Source organism: Pseudophryne corroboree, chromosome 4, assembly GCF_028390025.1.
Source record: "Pseudophryne corroboree isolate aPseCor3 chromosome 4, aPseCor3.hap2, whole genome shotgun sequence".
NCBI lineage: Eukaryota > Metazoa > Chordata > Amphibia > Anura > Myobatrachidae > Pseudophryne > Pseudophryne corroboree.
The window spans coordinates 352,402,478-352,424,537 of record NC_086447.1 but is presented as its reverse complement, the minus strand read 5'-3'; the positions used below and the strand labels follow the sequence as shown (position 1 = coordinate 352,424,537).

The 22,060-nt window shown below is 47.5% G+C and overlaps 1 long non-coding RNA gene across 1 annotated transcript in view; it reads left to right on the top strand.

Moving 5' to 3' along the window:
• The window catches only part of LOC134911423 (uncharacterized), a 48,918-nt gene that overhangs the window by 7,959 nt on the left and 18,899 nt on the right, over nucleotides 1-22,060 (top strand). Inside the window, exon 2 of the long non-coding RNA XR_010176555.1 lies at nucleotides 20,020-20,564. This is a non-coding gene — a long non-coding RNA (uncharacterized LOC134911423). The remainder of the gene's footprint in view (nucleotides 1-20,019; nucleotides 20,565-22,060) is intronic.

Sequence of the window (22,060 nt, the reverse complement as noted above, 5' to 3'; positions counted from 1 at the left end):
TCAAGCTGGCAAAAGCACCGCAAAGAACTGTGCGTTCTTTGAAATCCCAAATCCACAAGGAGAGTCCAATTGTGTCGTTTGCGATGCCTGACCTTCCCAACACTGGACGTGAAGAGCATGCGCCTTCCACTATTTGCATGCCCCCTGCAAGTGCTGGAAGGAGCACCCGCAGTCCAGTTCCTGATAGTCAGATTGAAGATGTCAGTGTTGAAGTACACCAGGATGAGGAGGATATGGGTGTTGCTGGCGCTGGGGAGGAAATTGACCAGGAGGATTCTGATGGTGAGGTGGTTTGTTTAAGTCAGGCACCCGGGGAGACACCTGTTGTCCGTGGGAGGAATATGGCCGTTGACATGCCAGGTGAAAATACCAAAAAAATCAGCTCTTCGGTGTGGAGGTATTTCACCAGAAATGCGGACAACAGGTGTCAAGCCGTGTGTTCCCTTTGTCAAGCTGTAATAAGTAGGGGTAAGGACGTTAACCACCTCGGAACATCCTCCCTTATACGTCACCTGCAGCGCATTCATAATAAGTCAGTGACAAGTTCAAAAACTTTGGGTGACAGCGGAAGCAGTCCACTGACCAGTAAATCCCTTCCTCTTGTAACCAAGCTCACGCAAACCACCCCACCAACTCCCTCAGTGTCAATTTCCTCCTTCCCCAGGAATGCCAATAGTCCTGCAGGCCATGTCACTGGCAAGTCTGACGAGTCCTCTCCTGCCTGGGATTCCTCCGATGCATCCTTGCGTGTAACGCCTACTGCTGCTGGCGCTGCTGTTGTTGCCGCTGGGAGTCGATGGTCATCCCAGAGGGGAAGTCGTAAGCCCACTTGTACTACTTCCAGTAAGCAATTGACTGTTCAACAGTCCTTTGCGAGGAAGATGAAATATCACAGCAGTCATCCTACTGCAAAGCGGATAACTGAGTCCTTGACAACTATGTTGGTGTTAGACGTGCGTCCGGTATCCGCCGTTAGTTCACAGGGAACTAGACAATTTATTGAGGCAGTGTGCCCCCGTTACCAAATACCATCTAGGTTCCACTTCTCTAGGCAGGCGATACCGAGAATGTACACGGACGTCAGAAAAAGACTCACCAGTGTCCTAAAAAATGCAGTTGTACCCAATGTCCACTTAACCACGGACATGTGGACAAGTGGAGCAGGGCAGGGTCAGGACTATATGACTGTGACAGCCCACTGGGTAGATGTATGGACTCCCGCCGCAAGAACAGCAGCGGCGGCACCAGTAGCAGCATCTCGCAAACGCCAACTCTTTCCTAGGCAGGCTACGCTTTGTATCACCGCTTTCCAGAATACGCACACAGCTGAAAACCTCTTACGGCAACTGAGGAAGATCATCGCGGAATGGCTTACCCCAATTGGACTCTCCTGTGGATTTGTGGCATCGGACAACGCCAGCAATATTGTGTGTGCATTAAATATGGGCAAATTCCAGCATGTCCCATGTTTTGCACATACCTTGAATTTGGTGGTGCAGAATTTTTTAAAAAACGACAGGGGCGTGCAAGAGATGCTGTCGTGGCCAGAAAAATTGCGGGACACTTTCGGCGTACAGGCACCACGTACAGAAGACTGGAGCACCACCAAAAACTACTGAACCTGCCCTGCCATCATCTGAAGCAAGAAGTGGTAACGAGGTGGAATTCAACCCTCTATATGCTTCAGAGGTTGGAGGAGCAGCAAAAGGCCATTCAAGCCTATACAATTGAGCACGATATAGGAGATGGAATGCACCTGTCTCAAGTGCAGTGGAGAATGATTTCAACGTTGTGCAAGGTTCTGATGCCCTTTGAACTTGCCACACGTGAAGTCAGTTCAGACACTGCCAGCCTGAGTCAGGTCATTCCCCTCATCAGGCTTTTGCAGAAGAAGCTGGAGGCATTGAAGAAGGAGCTAACACGGAGCGATTCCGCTAGGCATGTGGGACTTGTGGATGCAGCCCTTAATTCGCTTAACAAGGATTCACGGGTGGTCAATCTGTTGAAATCAGAGCACTACATTTTGGCCACCGTGCTCGATCCTAGATTTAAAGCCTACCTTGGATCTCTCTTTCCGGCAGACACAGGTCTGCTGGGGTTGAAAGACCTGCTGGTGACAAAATTGTCAAGTCAAGCGGAACGCGACCTGTCAACATCTCCTCCTTCACATTCTCCCGCAACTGGGGGTGCGAGGAAAAGGCTCAGAATTCCGAGCCCACCCGGTGGCGGTGATGCAGGGCAGTCTGGAGCGACTGCTGATGCTGACATCTGGTCCGGACTGAAGGACCTGACAACGATTACGGACATGTCGTCTACTGTCACTGCATATGATTCTCTCAACATTGATAGAATGGTGGAGGATTATATGAGTGACCGCATCCAAGTAGGCACGTCACACAGTCCGTACTTATACTGGCAGGAAAAAGAGGCAATTTGGAGGCCCTTGCACAAACTGGCTTTATTCTACCTAAGTTGCCCTCCCACAAGTGTGTACTCCGAAAGAGTGTTTAGTGCCGCCGCTCACCTTGTCAGCAATCGGCGTACGAGGTTACATCCAGAAAATGTGGAGAAGATGATGTTCATTAAAATGAATTATAATCAATTCCTCCGCGGAGACATTGACCAGCAGCAATTGCCTCCACAAAGTACACAGGGAGCTGAGATGGTGGATTCCAGTGGGGACGAATTGATAATCTGTGAGGAGGGGGATGTACACGGTGATATATCGGAGGGTGAAGATGAGGTGGACATCTTGCCTCTGTAGAGCCAGTTTGTGCAAGGAGAGATTAATTGCTTCTTTTTTGGGGGGGGTCCAAACCAACCCGTCATATCAGTCACAGTCGTGTGGCAGACCCTGTCACTGAAATGATGGGTTGGTTAAAGTGTGCATGTCCTGTTTTGTTTATACAACATAAGGGTGGGTGGGAGGGCCCAAGGATAATTCCATCTTGCACCTCTTTTTTCTTTTCTTTTTCTTTGCATCATGTGCTGATTGGGGAGGGTTTTTTGGAAGGGACATCCTGCGTGACACTGCAGTGCCACTCCTAGATGGGCCCGGTGTTTGTGTCGGCCACTAGGGTCGCTAATCTTACTCACACAGCTACCTCATTGCGCCTCTTTTTTTCTTTGCGTCATGTGCTGTTTGGGGAGGGTTTTTTGGAAGGGACATCCTGCGTGACACTGCAGTGCCACTCCTAGATGTGCCCGGTGTTTGTGTCGGCCACTAGGGTCGCTAATCTTACTCACACAGCTACCTCATTGCGCCTCTTTTTTTCTTTGCGTCATGTGCTGTTTGGGGAGGGTTTTTTGGAAGGGCCATCCTGCGTGACACTGCAGTGCCACTCCTAGATGGGCCCGGTGTTTGTGTCGGCCACTAGGGTCGCTAATCTTACTCACACAGCTACCTCATTGCGCCTCTTTTTTTCTTTGCGTCATGTGCTGTTTGGGGAGGGTTTTTTGGAAGGGACATCCTGCGTGACACTGCAGTGCCACTCCTAGATGGGCCCGGTGTTTGTGTCGGCCACTAGGGTCGCTTATCTTTCTCACACAGCTACCTCATTGCGCCTCTTTTTTTCTTTGCGTCATGTGCTGTTTGGGGAGGGTTTTTTGGAAGGGACATCCTGCGTGACACTGCAGTGCCACTCCTAGATGGGCCCGGTGTTTGTGTCGGCCACTAGGGTCGCTTATCTTTCTCACACAGTCAGCTACCTCATTGCGCCTCTTTTTTTCTTTGCGTCATGTGCTGTTTGGGGAGGGTTTTTTGGAAGGGACATCCTGCGTGACACTGCAGTGCCACTCCTAGATGGGCCCGGTGTTTGTGTCGGCCACTAGGGTCGCTTATCTTTCTCACACAGTCAGCTACCTCATTGCGCCTCTTTTTTTCTTTGCGTCATGTGCTGTTTGGGGAGGGTTTTTTGGAAGGGACATCCTGCGTGACACTGCAGTGCCACTCCTAGATGGGCCCGGTGTTTGTGTCGGCCACTAGGGTCGCTTATCTTTCTCACACAGTCAGCTACCTCATTGCGCCTCTTTTTTTCTTTGCGTCATGTGCTGTTTGGGGAGGGTTTTTTGGAAGGGACATCCTGCGTGACACTGCAGTGCCACTCCTAGATGGGCCCGGTGTTTGTGTCGGCCACTAGGGTCGCTAATCTTACTCACACAGCTACCTCATTGCGCCTCTTTTTTTCTTTGCGTCATGTGCTGTTTGGGGAGGGTTTTTTGGAAGGGACATCCTGCGTGACACTGCAGTGCCACTCCTAGATGGGCCCGGTGTTTGTGTCGGCCACTAGGGTCGCTTATCTTACTCACACAGCGACCTCGGTGCAAATTTTAGGACTAAAAATAATATTGTGAGGTGTGATGTGTTCAGAATAGGCTGAAAATGAGTGTAAATTATGTTTTTTGAGGTTAATAATACTTTGGGATCAAAATTACCCCCAAATTCTATGATTTAAGCTGTTTTTTAGGGTTTTTTGAAAAAAACACCCGAATCCAAAACACACCCGAATCCGACAAAAAAAATTCGGTGAGGTTTTGCCAAAACGCGGTCGAACCCAAAACACGGCCGCGGAACCAAACCCAAAACCAAAACACAAAACCCGAAAAATTTCCGGCGCTCATCTCTACCACAAATCAGTGTATTACAAATATGAAAAAAAAATTACCAATTGGTGTATAACTAACTATTTTAGTATTTAAACACACCTTCTGTAAGATACACTGCCTATATTTAATAGGTATACACTAATCATATTTTTGCCAAAGTAGTTCTTTGAGATCTAGATGTAATTAAATATTGGTATTCTTTACACTGATCTATTTCCGTGACCAATACAGTCACTGGAGTGCTGACTTAAAGATATAGTCATCTCATTTTCACAAATTTTATGTTAAAACCTTCTCTTATTTCTATATTGTTGTTCACAGAATTTTTGTCTAACTAGTGTCATAATTTGTAATCAACTACTAAATAAAAGTTATGTTTTAAATAACTAATATTCATTTATAAACGAGTGAACCAAAAAGAAAGCCTTCTTAGAATAAGCCTCTCTTACGGCTTATTCACTACCAAATTGAGACACCTGTAATGGGCTGATAAATTGATTTGAGGAACTTCCATTCTGTTTACGTCTGACTTGACTGTATGTCTCCTAAAGGTGTTTAATTATTCTAAACTACATTTTTCACCCTCATACAGTACCTGAGAATTTAAGTATGTGCAGCCAGGGGCAGATTGGGTACTAAAAGTGGCATTTTAAATTTTTGTAGAACTGGCTCGACATGGGCAGCACAAGAGGTATACTGTGCAGCCACTGCAGCATCACTGGATGGCTGAGATGCTGTACTGCAGATATGGAATAACAGAATGAATGGGGACAATGCAGTGAACTGAGTGTGGTAGGCTGCCTGTCATGTGGGGAGTGGGGCCACATGACAACACACAAAATAGGCATCATAGACACGTCAACCTACCAGTAATTTTCCTGGTGAGCCCTATGGCCAGGGCAGGACTACCCATCTGACACTACTGGCATATGCCAGAAGGGCCAATGGCCTTGGTGTGCCAATCCTGCCCCACAGAGAGCCGGGTAGGCCGGCTCTTTGATTTGGCCACCCCCCCACACTTGAAGCATGCGTCTCCATGGAAATGGGAATGTGCCACGAGTCCATGCCCTCCTGATTTGTGGAATGCCACCATGTGCTCTGCCCGTGTACCACCTCTGCCATGCGCACACCCTCTGCAGTGCGCTCGCCCCCACACCTTTAGCGCATGTACATTCACCGATGCCAGGGCCAAGTTATGGCCCCAGTCTGTCCCTGCCTATAGCCAATCCTCCCCTGCATGCAGCCTTGCAATTTACAGATGAAGACGTGTTCATCTGAGGTGGTTCCATTGCAGATGTGCACTCCCGGCATGACTAGGCGATGCGTCCGCCTAGTCACGCTGGGAGTGCACAGAGACGCTCCCATTCTGAGCATCTCTGTCCAGGCATGCGCGCTCGCCCGGACGGAGACTGTCTCCATTCAAGTGAAAGGGGTGCATCTCCATCATGGAGGCGCGCCCGGCAGGATGTAGATGCTCTCGGCGCTTGCCGTGCCTGGGCAGGCACGCCTAGTTGCTAGCCGTGGCTCCATCTGTAATAACAAATTTACAGGAAATTATGGGCTTGTTTCAGAGGTGGACACTACTGCGTCTGTTCTTGCATCTATTGGCGGAGTTGTGGGAGTGATAATATGCAAAATGCTAGATTCAGCCTTCCCCATGTGTACTAGCGTGCACTTGAATGTGCAAGCACTGAGACATCCACTTAATGCATCTCTGCACACAGTAACACCGCCAGTGATTCTTGACATGCTACCCTCGGTGCACCCTCATGTGCACCATCCACACTTGCACCGTGCCTATGACAGTAGCAGTTTCTCCGTAAGTCTGGCTGTTTCCCGAAAAATGCAGCCATTTTCACTGACATGTCTGTGACACTTCTATAACATACCCATAAAGCAGACTTTTTCCAGTCACCGGCAAGGAATGCCCATCACTTTGCTGCTCCATTTCTGTCAAGGTCTGATCCGATCAACAGCACCTTTGAGAAATCACTTTATCCATTATAACATTAAGAAAATATACATCCTTAGACATTAATCAGTCGACATTCCTGGGAACATGGAATGTTAGGGAAGGACTGAAACTAGGACTCCTGTCACCCGGGGCAAGGCAGCAACTCTCTTGAGAGAGACTGAGAGAGAAACAGAGAGAGGGGAGGAGAGATACTGTAACTGTAGAAGGGGGGGGGGGGGGGGAAGAGGTAGGACAGATAGAGAGTGTGGAGAAAAAAGAGAGAGGTTTAAAAGATAGAGGAGAGGTGTCAGTGTCCGGAGTCTTACCGGTACGCTGGGGCCGTGGGGCTGGCTTCTCTGGCAGTGTGCGGGCAGCGGCGGAGGTGGGCTGCTGCGCCGGGTCCGTGGGCAGCAGTGGCGGTGGTGAGGGCGTCCGCTCGTGGTGGCGGGATGCCGCTACAGTGGGTCGGTCTTGCTGAGCCATTGTTAGGAGACCAGAGGCAGTGAGCAATGTGGCTTTGCAGAAAGGTCTGCATTACTGGGCGCTACCATGTTGGAGACCAAGTTTTAAGCATAGTTCCTGTTTCCTGTTTCTTCCAACCAATCCAGGGGAAGCTATCCCTATAAAAGGGGGCTGGTTTAGGACAGGGACGCCAGTGCTTCAAGTTACAACCCTGTTGTAGGTGCTTTAGCCTGTGCTCCCAGGATCCTTGTCGTATTCTGGTTACTCCTGCTCCTGCTTGGTTGGTTCCCTATTACTGCTGCAGTCCTGCCGTTCCTAACCTACTACTGCCTGTGGAAGCGCTCCTGGAAAACCCGGTCCAGTAAGACTCTTTGGGCACAGTCGGCCCCGGGTCTTCTGCCTCGTCTTTCTAGCCACACTCCACAGATCTACTTCACCAGCCATGTCTTTGTACCACCGACCACAACCTGCAGATTGTTATCTTCAGCCTCATCCTCCAAACCACAGTCCACAGTCCTTGTCTCCAGCAACGTCTTCAACTACCATCCACAGTAACACAGTTCATCATCTACAGTCTTGTCTTTCATATCACAGTCCACAGTTCTTTACCTCCAGCCACGTCTTTTAACCACCATCCACAGTTCCGCAGTTCATTATTCACAACCTCGTCTTTCAAGCCACAACCTGCAGTTCTTTATCCGCAACTACGTTCTTTAACCATTGTGCTCCAGCCACTTTTCTCTACCTCAGCCATGTACATAATAAATACTATTTATTGACTTTCAATCCCGTTCTTCATTGCTCCGTGTCCCATGCGAAGGAACTATATCCAACCCCCTCATCTTGTTCACCCACAGCCATCTACCTCTTTGGGCAAGTATCAGCTGCGGGATCCTCAAACTTTGCTAGATGTAACAAGAGGGGCTAGAGAAGAGAGAGAGAAAGACAGAGAGGGGGAGAGAAGAGAGAAAGAGAAAGAGGGGGTGAGTATGTGTACATGTGCATATGTCAGCATGTAATGGGGTCTTTACCTTAACATGATCTACTTTTGCTCCTGTGCTTGGGGATGAAGCTGAAGACTGGGCTTCCCAGGAAGCTGCCTGGGTGGAGGAGGCTGCAGCTGTAGTCATGTGCTGCGGTAGGTGACCTCCCCTCCTCTCCAGTGCCAGATTAAGGACCACATGGGCCTGGAGCTTAAATTTATGAAGAGCCTATTGTGTGCCTTGGCAAGAGGTGTGACAAGCGCTGTGGTGGGGGTGGTTTAAATAATGGGTGTGGCTATCTCCATGGAGGTCATAGCTAGCGCCTACCTTCAACCACTTAATAGCGGATCAGAGCAACTGACCCATACACACACATACATACAGTGGTCGTTAAAGTGTGAATTTTGAAATGGGTGTATGGGAAATGAAACAGGAGTACTGTTGCGCACGTCAAAAAAGGGGGTATGGCCACTGAATAGGAGTGTGTCCTTAAAAGTATATGCATTGGTGTGCCCCCTCCCCTCCTGGTCTGTATGTGCATCATTGTGTCCCCTCCTCTCCTTGTCTGTATATGCATTAGTGTGGGTAGAATCTATATCCCTTAAAGACCTAGATGTGACACCAGGTGAGGGCGTAGGTTGTCTTATGCCATTACAGCATTTTTATTTTTTTCTCCAATCTAGGTTTGTTATAAGTTATTCTCTGTTTTCTTTGGCTCAATTGCACCCTCGCGGCCTCGCTTTGTTTGCCACACTTTGGGCCTGAAGTCTCACTTTGCTCGCCACAGGTTACCATTCCCAATAGATGATGACATTAACTCAGTGTATTATGGGAAAGGTCCTCTCGGCAAAGGGTATCTAGGCGCTACCCATTGGTGTGCCCCCTCCCCTCCTAGTCCATACATGTATCAGTGTACCCCCCTCACTGCCTAGTCTGTATATGGTCAGTATGCCACCCCCTCCCCGCCTAGTCTGTATATGTGTCAGTATGCCCCCCTTCCTGCCTAGTCTGTATATGTGTCAGTGTGCCACCCCCTCCCTGCCTAGTCTGTATATGTGTCAGTGTGTCCCCCTCCCCTCCTAGTCTGTATATGTGTCAGTGTGCCCCCCCTCCCCACCTAGTCTGTATATGTGTCAGGGTGACCCCCCTCCCTGCCTAGTCTGTTTATGTGTCAGTGTACCCCCCTCCCCGCCTAGTCTGTATATATGTGCCAGTGTGCCCCCCCTCCCCGCCCAGTCTGTATGTGTCAGTGTGCTCCCCCTCCCCGCCTAGTCTGTATATGCTATATCACATTGTGATATATTATATCACATATATTATATCACATTGTGTTTGTTTTATATTTATGTAGCTTTTTTCACATATTTTTTACACCTCTAACACTGCTCAGCTAAACTTCACATTCTAACACTTTACTGCTGTCCTTTTCTTTTACATTCAGCAGCCTCTTTCATTTGCTGAACACTGATCTTTCACTCCTATCCTTTTTTCTGTGTGATGCCCTGGGGTGGTTTGGCTGGGGTGGTCTGGGGGTGCTCTGCGTCCCGGAGGTGAACCCCTATAGTGTTAGGGACCTGTCCGATGAGGTCACCGTGAAGCAGGTGGGCAGGCTCATATACTGGCCAATATATGCCAAGAACCTCAAATATTATATTATGGTTATAATAATTTTAATGGTGTATGGTGCACCTGCACCCTTTGTTCCTATGTTGTAGTATTACAGTACTTAGTCCCAGCAAGGTAGCACATCCCATTATAATAAGCTAGGGTGTGCAGTCCAGGCCCCGTTTCCATATAGTCTATATTATGTGTGTGTATACACACCTGAGGGATTGTGACAGCCCTCATCTCTGGATTAGCACCCCACCCACTGCCTCTCAGGCTTTTAAACAGGGAACCAGCACATTCTGACTGCACAAAAGACATAGGTATGATCCTTTTAATTATATACAAAGTCAGTTTGGGGGTGAGCTTTTGGGGCGTGGAGCTCCCTATATTGCTCCTCTGGCTGGGCCACCTTGGGGCATCACCACCTTACATTTACTTTTAACACTTATATCACATTGTGTTTGTTTTATATTTATGTAGCTTTTTTCACATATTTTTTACACCTCTAACACTGGGGGGTCATTCCGAGTTGTTCGCTCGCAAGTGAATTTTAGCAGATTTGCTCATGCTAAGCCGCTGCCTACTGGGAGTGAATCTTAGCATCTTAAAATTGCGAACGATGTATTCGCAATATTGCGATTACACACCTCGTAGCAGTTTCTGAGTAGCTCCAGACTTACTCGGCTTCTGCGATCAGTTCAGTGCTTGTCGTTCCTGGTTTGACGTCACAAACACACCCAGCGTTCGCCCAGACACTCCCCCGTTTCTCCGGCCACTCCTGCGTTTTTTCCGGTAACGGTAGTGTTTTTTCCCACACGCCCATAAAACGGCCTGTTTCCGCCCAGTAACACCCATTTCCTGTCAATCACATTACGATCGCCGGAACGAAGAAAAAGCCGTGAGTAAAATTCCTAAGTGCATAGCAAATTTACTTGGCACAGTCGCAGTGCGGACATTGCGCATGCGCATTAAGCGGAAAATCGCTGCGATGCGAAGATTTTTACCGAGCGAACAACTCGGAATGACCCCCACTGCTCAGCTAAACTTCACATTCTAACACTTTACTGCTGTCCTTTTCTTTTACATTCAGCAGCCTCTTTCATTTGCTTAACACTGATCTTTCACTCCTATCCTTTTTTTCTGTGTGATGCCCTGGGGTGGTTTGGCTGGGGTGGTCTGGGGGTGCTCTGCGTCCCGGAGGTGAACCCCTATAGTGTTAGGGACCTGTCCGATGAGGTCACCGTGAAGCAGGTGGGCAGGCTCATATACTGGCCAATATATGCCAAGAACCTCAAATATTATATTATGGTTATAATAATTTTAATGGTGTATGGTGCACCTGCACCCTTTGTTCCGTTAGTCTGTATATGTGTCAGTGTGCCACCCCCTCCCTGCCTAGTCTGTATATGTGTCAGTGTGATCCTCCTCCCCGCCTAGTCTTTATATGTGTCAGTGTGCCCCCCCGCCTAGTCTGTATATGCGTCAGTGTGCCCCCCTCCACACCTAGTCTTTATATGTGTCAGTATTCCCCCCTCCCCTCCTTGTCTGTATATGTGTCAGTGTGCCCCCCTCCCCTCCTAGTCTGTATATGTGTCAGTGTGCCCCCCTCCCTGCCTAGTCTGTATATGTGTCAGTGTGCCCCCCTCCCTGCCTAGTCTGTATATGTGTCAGTGTACCACCCCCTCCCTGCCTAGTCTGTATATGTGTCAGTGTACCCCTCTCCCCTCCTAGTCTGTATATGTGTCAGTGTGTCCCCTTCCCCGCCTAGTCTGTATGTGTTAGTAAGCCCCTCATCCCCGCCTAGTCTGTATATGTGTCAGTGTGCCCCCCCTCTCTGCCTTGTCTGTATATGTGTCAGTGTGCCCCCCTCCCCTCCTAGTCTGTATATGTGTCAGTGTGCCCCCCCTCCCCACCTAGTCTGTATATGTGTCAGGGTGACCCCTCTCCCTGCCTAGTCTGAATATGTGGGTGTGTGGCCCACCTCCCCGCCTAGTCTGTATGTGTTAGTATGCCCCTCATCCCCGCCTAGTCTGTATGTGTGTCAGTGTGCCTCCCTCCCCGCCTTGTCTGTATGTGTCAGTGTGTCCCCTTCCCCACCTAGTCTGTATATGTGTCAGTGTGCCACCCCCATCCCCGCCTAGTCTGTATATGTGTCAGTGTGCCCCCCTCCCCGCCTTGTCTGTATATGTCAGTGTGCCCCCCCTCGCCGCCTAGTCTGTATATGTGCCAGTGTGCCCCCCCTCCCCGCCTAGTCTGTATGTGTCAGTGTGCTCCCCCTCCCCGCCTAGTCTGTATATGCGTCAGTGTGCCACCCCCATCCCAGCCTAGTCTGTATATGTGTCAGTGTGCCCCCCCTCCCCTCCTAGTCTGTATATGTGTCAGTGTGCCACCCCCTCCCCTCCTAGTCTGTATATGTGTCAGTGTACCACCCCCTCCCTGCCTAGTCTGTATACGTGTCAGTGTACCCCCCCTCCCCTCCTAGTCTGTATATGTGTCAGTGTGTCCCCTTCCCTGCCTTGTCTGTATATGTGTCAGTGTGCCACCCCCTCCCCACCTAGTCTGTATATGTGTCAGTGTGCTCCCCCTCCCCTCCTAGTCTGTATATATGTCAGGGTGACCCCCCTCCCTGCCTAGTCTGAATATGTGGGTGTGTGGCCCACCTCCCCGCCTAGTCTGTATGTGTTAGTATGCCCCCCATCCCCGCCTAGTCTGTATATGTGTCAGTGTGCCCCCCTCCCCGCCTTGTCTGTATATGTGTCAGTGTGCCCCCCCTCCCCGCCTAGTCTGTTTATGTGCCAGTGTGCCCCCCCCCCTCCCTGCCTAGTCTGTATGAGTCAGTGTGCTCCCCCTCCCCGCCTAGTCTGTATATGCGTCAGTGTGCCATCCCCTCCCTGCCTAGTCTGTATATGCATCAGTGTGCCCCACTCCTCACCTAGTCTGTATATGTGTCAGCATTCCCCCCTCGACTCCTTGTCTGTATATGTGTCAGTGTGCTCCCCCTCCCCGCCTAGTCTGTATATGTGTCAGTGTGCCCCCCTCCCCTCCTAGTCTGTATATGTGTCAGTGTACTACCCCCTCCCTGCCTAGTCTGTATATGTGTCCGTGTACCCCCTCCTCCCCTCCTAGTCTGTAGTTGTGTCAGTGTGTCCCCTTCCCCGCCTAGTCTGTATATGTGTCAGTGTACCACCCTCCTAGTCTGTATATGTGTCAGTGTGTCCCCTTCCCCGCCTAGTCTGTATATGTGTCAGTGTGCCACCCCCTCCCCACCTAGTCTGTATATGTGTCAGTATGCCCCCCTCCCCGCCTAGTCTGTATATGTGTCAGTATGCCCCCCTCCCTGCCTAGTCTGTATATGTGTCAGTGTGCCACCCCTCCCTGCCTTGTCTGTATATGCATCAGTGTGCCCCCCCCCCCTCCACTCTTACTGTGTATAAGAGCCCAAACTGCGGGCTCGGTGCGCTCGCCATAGATTATATTCCCACTCTATGGGTGTCGTGGACACCTACAAGTGGGAATAGTCCCTGTTAGTTGGCATGCTGTCAGGGCTGTAAGGAGGCGGGATTCTGGCGTCGGTATTTTGATTGTCCGTCTCCTGACCGCCAGTCACGTAACTGCCTCCCATCTCTTATTGACAAACAGACGCCCGTATCTACACTGTGCTGTGCTGTCTGTACAGACAGTGCAGAAGTCACTCACCCCACACTTATGGTAGAGGGTAGCCAATTTCCTGTTGGTCTCAGCTGAAACATACTTTAGAGAACTTTATAATAGGCAAGCCTGGCTGCGTTGCAGAGGTCCACATGTTGCTATGCTGTGCTGTACTGTCCTGGTGGATGTGGCTGGTTAGCCCGTACCCCCACCCGCCTGCCGGAGCCACGCTGCGCACTGTGTTGCTCCCAGCTAGCGTCACCAGGAAAGGGGAGGAACTGAGAGAGCAGCACTTTCCTCCTCCTCCGGCCAGGCTGTCTTCATCATTAGCACTGGGGGGGAGGAGCTGAGAGTAGAGGGGAGAACGGCTCCTCCCCCCGCACGTCACTCAGCACATCAGCATCACTACTAGGCCAGGGGTAGGAGGCGCCAGGGAGGAGAGTGGAGAGCGGACCCTCCTCCCGCTTTGGCCAGGACTTGAATGTACATACTGGGATGAAGCACTGTGTGGCTGCGGGTGCTGTGCTGGCGGCAGCATGCAATGAGTCAGTGTGACTCATTGTAATACCAGCGATTATGGGCCCCTTCACAGCAGTAGGCTGTGGGCCTATTTTCAATGGGGGGCCTGAAGCTGCAGCTCCATCCGCCCCATTGTTAATCCAGCCCTGCCCCTCTCCCGGGTGCAGTTATTGAGTAGACTGTGGCATTTTGCCAGAGTCTAATGCACATGTGCAGGTACAATATTTGGGAACATATTCCAGTGACTTATCTACTCTGCATGCACAAATCTCCTGGAAAATGTGGGCCATGCTACAGTTATGTGCAGTGAAGTAAATGGCTGAGAAGGCACTGGCTAGTACTAGAGACAGATTTACACAGAAGGGGGTATATTTACTAAGCTCCCGATTTTGACCGATTTGGTGTTTTTTCTTCAAAGTGTCATCTCGGGAATTTACTAAGCACAAATTTCAGCAGTGATGAGTGCATTCGTATTTTTATTACGGCTGTGTAGTATAAATATGAATGAATACACCATCGGTCAAACGCGGCTGTTTAGATATAGAACTTGGTCATTTACTAAGCATTCGTATTTGAAATTTCTACCGTGAAAATGGATTTGCGGGCGCAAAAAATTACTAATCGTACAAAAAGCCTAAAAAAAAGTAGACCTGCTTTTGAGAAGCGTGTTTACATGTGTTGTCAATTCTACATTAGTCACACCTGACTTTTTGGACCTTTAAAAGGGGCCCAAACACATTTTTCACCACTCTCAATCTGAAATGGCTGCTACTGTGTGTAGTACTGCTGTCTTGTTTGCTGGGGGATACCTGACACTGCTCCATGAGGCTACAATAAACCCAGGCCATGAAAATCAACAGGGTCAGCAGGTTGTACATATTCCGCGTAGGCTGGCCATGGCTTGTTTTTTTAGTGGGCGTTTAAACGATAACAAATTTGCTGATGACCATGTTGTACAGATGCTCAGACTAAATGTAAATAATATTTTCCCTCTGTATGACCTTGTCAAACTGAACCTAGACCCTGAGACAGTACGCTCTCGCTCTGTCTCAGGCCTGCACAAACTCCTGCCTGTGTTGCACTTTATGGCTACTGGCAGCTTCCAGGCTGTGACTGGCGATGTAATTAGTATCTCACAGGCCACCTTTTAAAAATATGTAATTCAGGTGAGTTAAAACATACATGCACGTCTATGTGTAAGTGGTGCTTCTGTAATGTAATAGAACACAGTATTGTATTGATTACAGGTCATGACACTCACCTTTAATTTTTGAATGTCTTGGATGGCTACATAGATGCCTCTCTCTGCTTCCCTACCCTGAAGTCGCAGTGGCATGCAGTCAGGGTAGCTTTATGTGATCTTTCGGCCATGGCCAATGTGCTGGTTGCCATAGATTAGACACATGTTGAGCTGAGGACACCTAGGGGTAGGGAATATATTTATAGCAATACACATCTGGCCCTAGACACTAATGTGGAGGTTGTTTGTGTAGCGAATTAAGCAATACACATATTCCGTGTTAACTATTTATTTTTTTGAACACACCAATTTATGCCCCAAAAAACAGAAAAAAAATAATGGTCACCATATTCTGCGCATGCATTATTAATTTTTTTTTCTTTGTGTGCTGGGAGCCGAGGATTGTGCAGGCTCGTTGGTGCGGGTTCGACTTGAGCGTCGAACTGGGGATTGAACTGGGGTGTTGCTTGGTGTAGTTGTCCCCGAGCTCGATGTCACATGGTGTGATGCCAACACACTTAGGCTTTGACTAAGATTGTTCAAGCTTGCTGTGAGCTGCGTATTAGCGGCAGTGTTGTTTGAGATAATTCTTGATAGGTTATCATTTATCATTTGATTATGTTGGATGATCTGGATGAGTGTTTGTTGCTGCCGCTGCTGTTCATCCAAGATGCGTTGGAGGTTTGACTGCATTTGGGTGTTGTCTGCCCTCATCTGCTCCATGGAGTTAGCGATTCGGTCCACCTGCACTATAAGTCTGCCTGAGTTGCGACTCAGTCTAGGCAAATGATGGGGCAGACTTGACAGGTATTGGCTGTGGGTGGTGAGGCACGCGTAGTGTTGCGCCTGTTGTGACGACCAACGGCTCCAAAGCTCAGGGCCCATTTGTGTGTCGCCTTGTGTTGGGCTCAATTGGGGGCTGTGGGATGTTTGGGGTGGTTGGGGTATGTCCTGCGGCGTGGTTGGCTGAGTCGGATCGATGGGCTGCAGGTGGAGTGTGAAGGTCTCCTGGTCACGTTCCTGCTGGTCATCCTCGGTGATGATGGCTGGGTCTGTATGGGGTTGAAGACAGACACTATTTAGTAAATATGTAGCATTGGTCTTACTATAGCTTTACGTCAACATGCCTTACTTCTTAATATTAATGTTGTAATTGCTATATAGATCGTGGGCGAAACTTAACTATGTTGCTCACCTTTTTGTAAAAATATGTGGCTTCTAAAGTTCACTACTCAGTTGTTTATAATTTTTGGGAATAGTAGGATTCAGAGCCATAATTACTGTTTAAACACGAAGAACTCTAACAAATACAAAGTACTACATTTACATATTGGGTATGAAGGTTCCTTTGGAACAACACACACAATACAATAAATGTGTTGACCAATACACTCACACATTGTTCAAGGCAGTCAGTGGTCTGGAAAAAACGTTAACAAATATAGTGGCCAAAAATTTACACATTACCAATGGGTGAAAAAGTTTTAAGGTGCCCTATGTTTAGAAGTGGTGTTGTTGGCCATGCAAAACAATTGGATGAGACTTAACATTTATGTTGGTTTTTTACTCCAAAAATTATGTGGCAAAAATGTGTTGATATGGCCAACATCACATCTGACAATTAACCATCTAAAAATACCTTAACACCATCTGCTTGTTGTTGTTGATTATTGCAAGGATGACTGATCATTAGTTTTTTCTATGTACTAACAGTGGGGCAGATGTATAAACCTGGAGAAGGCATAAGGAAGTGAAAAAACAGTGATATGTGCAAGGTGATAAAGGCACAAGGCAAACAGAACCAATATGTACATTAACAGTTGTGTTTATTTTGTACTGCTGCCTTTAGCACCTTGCACATATCAGTGTTTTTTCACTTCCTTATGCCTTATCCAGGTTAATAAATCAACACCACTGTTTGTTTACTTATTTACACGTAATTGTGATGTTTACTCACCAGACAACTGAGGGGATTGTGGATCCTCACTTTGGGGGCTGGCCAAACGTGCTAGTGGTGGCACGGCCGACAGTGCGGAGATGCGCCGTTGGGGTGGTGATGCTGGTGTTGGAGCTGGAGCCTCAAGATGGCGTCTCTTGGGTGGCCTCGTAGCCACAGTAACCGAGCCCTGTGATGGGCGCCTTAGTGTAGGGGGATTTGCCGAAGAAGAACCTATGTGATAAGATAATCATTAACATTTTGTGTTTCTATGTATTTGCAGAATATGTGTTTACAGTTAAATCATACCGGCATTGCCACCATCTGCATCTCTTGGCAGTGTTGGATGTGGCCTGGCTGTGCTGCTTCTCTGGCGTACTGTAGAAATATGAAGAATGTCCTTATGAACATACTATTTTTGTGATATGTTTATGCAAATTCATTATTGTGATGTAAACATATGTGGTACCTGATGAGAATTAAACTAAACGATGCTTATGCTTTTCTATCTGACTTCATTGGGTGTGTATACTTTAAATTTGCAAAAAATTCCCCTAAAAAACCATACACAAAGGCGCATAATGCTAACAATTATACTACTTCAAACTAAAACGTCGTAGCTTAACACAACCGCAATTTTGCACGCTAAGGTCACAATTTTTTATACTAAGAATAACACACTAGACAAAAATATATGAAAAAACTTGGAAACATCACAACCACATATGCATTAAAAAACACATCAAGCACACAAAGGTAAACCCAAAACAACACAAAATAAACAGAAATGCTATGAAATGTATTTAAAAAAAAACCCTTGAAAAAAAACAACACTTCTTTAAAATACACCTACAAACATTTACTTTTGACATAAAACACCAGAAAAAATCCAAGGCAACCAGAAAAAACAAAAAAACAAAACCAATAAAAAAAAAATTAGAACAACAGTACATCAGGCCTGGCCAACCTGTGGCTCTCCAGATGGAGTGAAACTACACATCCCAGCATGCCCTGCCACAGTTTTAGCATTCCCTAATAGCCAAACTGTGGCAAGGCATGATGGAACTTTTAGTTTGACAACAGCTGGAGAGCCACAGGTTGGCCAGGCCTGCACTACATCACCAACACATTAGAAGAATGAACAAACTGACAACCACAATTAGCTATAAGACATTTCAGACAACTAAGGACAAAGCACAGATGTTTAAATTGTTAAAAAAAATAACACAAATAACTCACCATCCTGCCTTGGCCGATCCGAATCCCGGACATGAGTGGCACCAACCACTTCTGGCGGAATGAGTGCACGCACAGGCTCCTCCCAATCACGATAAGATGCATGGAAGGGGTGTCCACCCCCGGTTTGGCGGGCCGATTTAGCCTCCTTGGCCATCTTCGCCTTGACACGGCGCTTTATGTCGTAGAAACGCTTACGACACGTGTCCTCGGTCCGCCTCACCACACCCTCACTATTCACAGCCGCTATGACCTTCCCCCACAGAACACTCTTCCTGCGTGACGACACCTTTGCAGCATCATGGCCAAACAACTGCCGATGATGCCTCATCAGCTCCCGCACCAAAGCCATATTTTCTGCGTAGCTAAATTTGACATTGCGGCCAGTCTTTGTAGTGGTGCGTGGCTGAGGAGCCACAACACCATCACTATCACTGGAGGCCGCACCAACAACCTGCCCCTCATCCTCACTAACCTCCTCCACCTCACTAACCTCCTCCACCTCACTCACCTCCTCCACCTCACTCACCTCCTCCCTCTCACTCACCTCCTCCACCACACTCACCTCTGACTGGGACATAATCAGGACAAACAACAAATAACACTGAGAAAAAAATACAGAAAACACACTTCTCCACTACCACTACACACCACACACCAAACACACACACACTCACTCACTCACTCACAAACAATGACAATAGACGTGAGAAAAAAAACAATAACAAAAAACTAGACACACTTTAAAATAACTACACAACAAGTATGACAAGACTACTTACACACACAGTACAGCACTCAACAATCACAAAGAACCTCCTCAAAACCACCAAAAACTCCAAACTACTCACCAACTCCTAACACACCTTCCTCTCACCTCTCCACTAGCTAAACCCACGAGGTTCGGACGGTTTGGGGCGTTTTTATAGTAATATGCACAGACACTCCTCCATCACGAATCAAACCAATCACGGACGAGTGACAAAAATGAAACTTAGGAAAAAAACGCGCCCGTGAACGGACAAACACTGCCGTAACCGAAATGTGACGCAGTCATAAGAAAACCTCATAACACGGCCGCAAAACCACTAAATCGGCCGCATTCTACCTTACAAAACCACGAATGACATCGACATCGGAAAACACGAATAATAAAAATACGACTGCTTAGTAAATGAGGCATAACCAATTCAAAAAGTTGCACATTTACACATTCGATGTCATTTGTGATTAATCTCACTCCAAATCGGTACAAATACGAATTTTAGTAAATATACCCCAATATATGAGCCAAAGGGTTCCTGTGGGGATTATACAAAGATGCAGCAGTATGTACTGAAGTTTTAATCAGAAATGTACAGAAAAAATAGGCACTGCCTCACCTGCCATAAACTTTTTAGTCCAGAGTTTGACTATAAAAATTATTAGAATAATACAAAGAAGATATTTTTAATATCTGTAAGTTAAACTCAGACCTTCTCAAATATTTTGAAGGTGCAAGTTTGTCCCGCAAGTCGCAAATGTAATAGTATGCAAGTTTGCAGGGTCCCACATAACTGTCATACAAATTCACATGAGATTTCACATTTGGAAGCATGTGAGATTCTGACCAGCCGGAAGGCGAGTTTCATAATGTGGGCTGCACATTCTTAAAGAAAGTCATAATTGATATCCAAAAGTAACCTGAGTTATACCTCACAGCCCCTATATAAGTCCCAGCTCAGACATTTTGACCATAGGTTTGAGAAGGAGATTGGGAAGGAGTGGAGAGAGTTTTCTGTTTGAGAGATAGAGTTTTTGAATTTTGCTTATGATCACTGTCTTTCAGACTATGTACAAGGGGTGAGGAGAGCCAGTAGGAGGAGAAGATGGTGACTCTCACACAGGGTTACACTTAGGAGGAGGAGAGCAGTGAGGAGACATAGGAGATTGGGAGCCAGGAGGAGATTCAGGAGGATAAGGAGGAGCCAGCTACACCAGCCTCCGGGAAGAGTTGCACTTGGAGGATTGTGCAATTTTCTTATGAAGAAAGTGGTGCGCTCATGCATGTGATGGTGCAGATGTTTCCGAGGCTCCTAGGACAGCACGCTCGCAAGACCCCCGTATCCTGGAAGAAGGCAATGTGAAAGAGTGTGATGGATGCAATAAATGCGGACATCTGCTGCCACCATGATGTCCAAAATGTCAAAAACTTTTTAATGACATTAAGTGGAAAACTTGCTGAGGAGCTGTGTGAATCCCGCAGAACAGGGAGTGGACAAGCTAATCCAGTCTGATATGCCAGCTTCGAAGAGGAACTAAAGCAAGCAAAACCCCAAAAAATTCTGCATGGAACCCACATTGAGGACCGTACACCAGCCCCAAGGCATCCTGGTGAGTAAACAAACAAACGTCTCCCTTTTAACTGTATCCACCAAAATCAGTTTCAATTGTTCCCTTTTTAACCTCTTCAGGGACAAATTATTATGTTACAGATATAAGGTAGATGTAATAGCATCAGAGATTGACGGAGGTGCGGCAAAACCATGCCTTGTAAATGACTGCCGCTTTAGAAAACATCCAAGATCGGCTGGCATCCCGCACCTCCAGCAATCTCGGATGCTATTACATCTCACCAATGTAGTTTTTTTTTTAGTTAAAAAATGTAACTGCATTGCCTGTAAATAAAATTAAATATTGAATATGACCACCAATTTTATAAAAATATAATTTCATAGTTAAAATATGTAATACAATTAAACATAGCCATCATTTTAATTTACAAATAAACATACACATACAGTATGTGCCAGTATCCCTGAAGAGGTTAATTTTGTGTTTGGTAATGATTTAAATGTCAATCATATGAGATCCCCCATAAGAGTAAAGGGGGGTACACACATAGAGATTTCTCCCAGAGATATATGCTGAGTGATCTAGCACAGATCGATCAGCATACATCTCTGGATGCTCAGCACCTAGCGCGATGTAAGCTCAGCGAGAAGGGGGGGGGGGGGGGGGGGAACGCTCACTTCACCCAGTGGTAAAGTAAGCAATCTGCTAGGGTGGTAATTCAGACCTGATCGATAGGCTGCGTTTTCGCACAGCGGGCTATCAGGTATGTATTGCGCATGCGTATGCACTGCAATGCACCGGCACATCGGATAACTGCACCGGGCATCGGTGCATAGCGACGGGATGGTGCGAAAAAATCGATCGCACTGGTAATTGCAAGGTGACTGACAGTAAGAGGCCGTTTGTGGGTGGCAACTGACCGTTTTAGAGGAGTGTCCGGGAAAATGCAGGAGGGACCAGGCATTTGGTGGGAGGGATTCTGACGTCAGCTCCAGCCCCGATCATCTCAGCGGCTGAGTAAGTCATGGGCTGAGCAGAGACTGCACAAACTCATGTTTGTGCAGCTCTGCTACAAATGCCATTGCACAACTGCACACAGCTAATACCCTCCCCCTGTAGGCGGCAACTACCTGATTGCAGGGATGCAAAAAATGCACCCTAGCGATCAGGTCTGAATTACCCCATAGGGGAAATGGTTCTAAATTGCACACCCTCCAGTAATGAAAGGTGTTAGGAACCTGCTCGACAAGAGGTGACCTGGATGATTGGTGAGCAGGCCGATATCATTGGCCAACGATATACTAACAACCTCTTATGACATATTATATTTTATTATACTGTAATGATTGTTTAGTGCATCTGCACCCCCTTTGTCTGTGCATACTGAATTACCCCATGCATGCTGTCAAATCTAGTGCCGGCAATAGCGACACACGATTCCGCGTATCACTGTCGCTGGCACCCCTACACACGGAACGATGTGTGCCTAATTTATAAGCAATCTAGGTGGTCATTCCGAGTTGATCGCAGCTAGC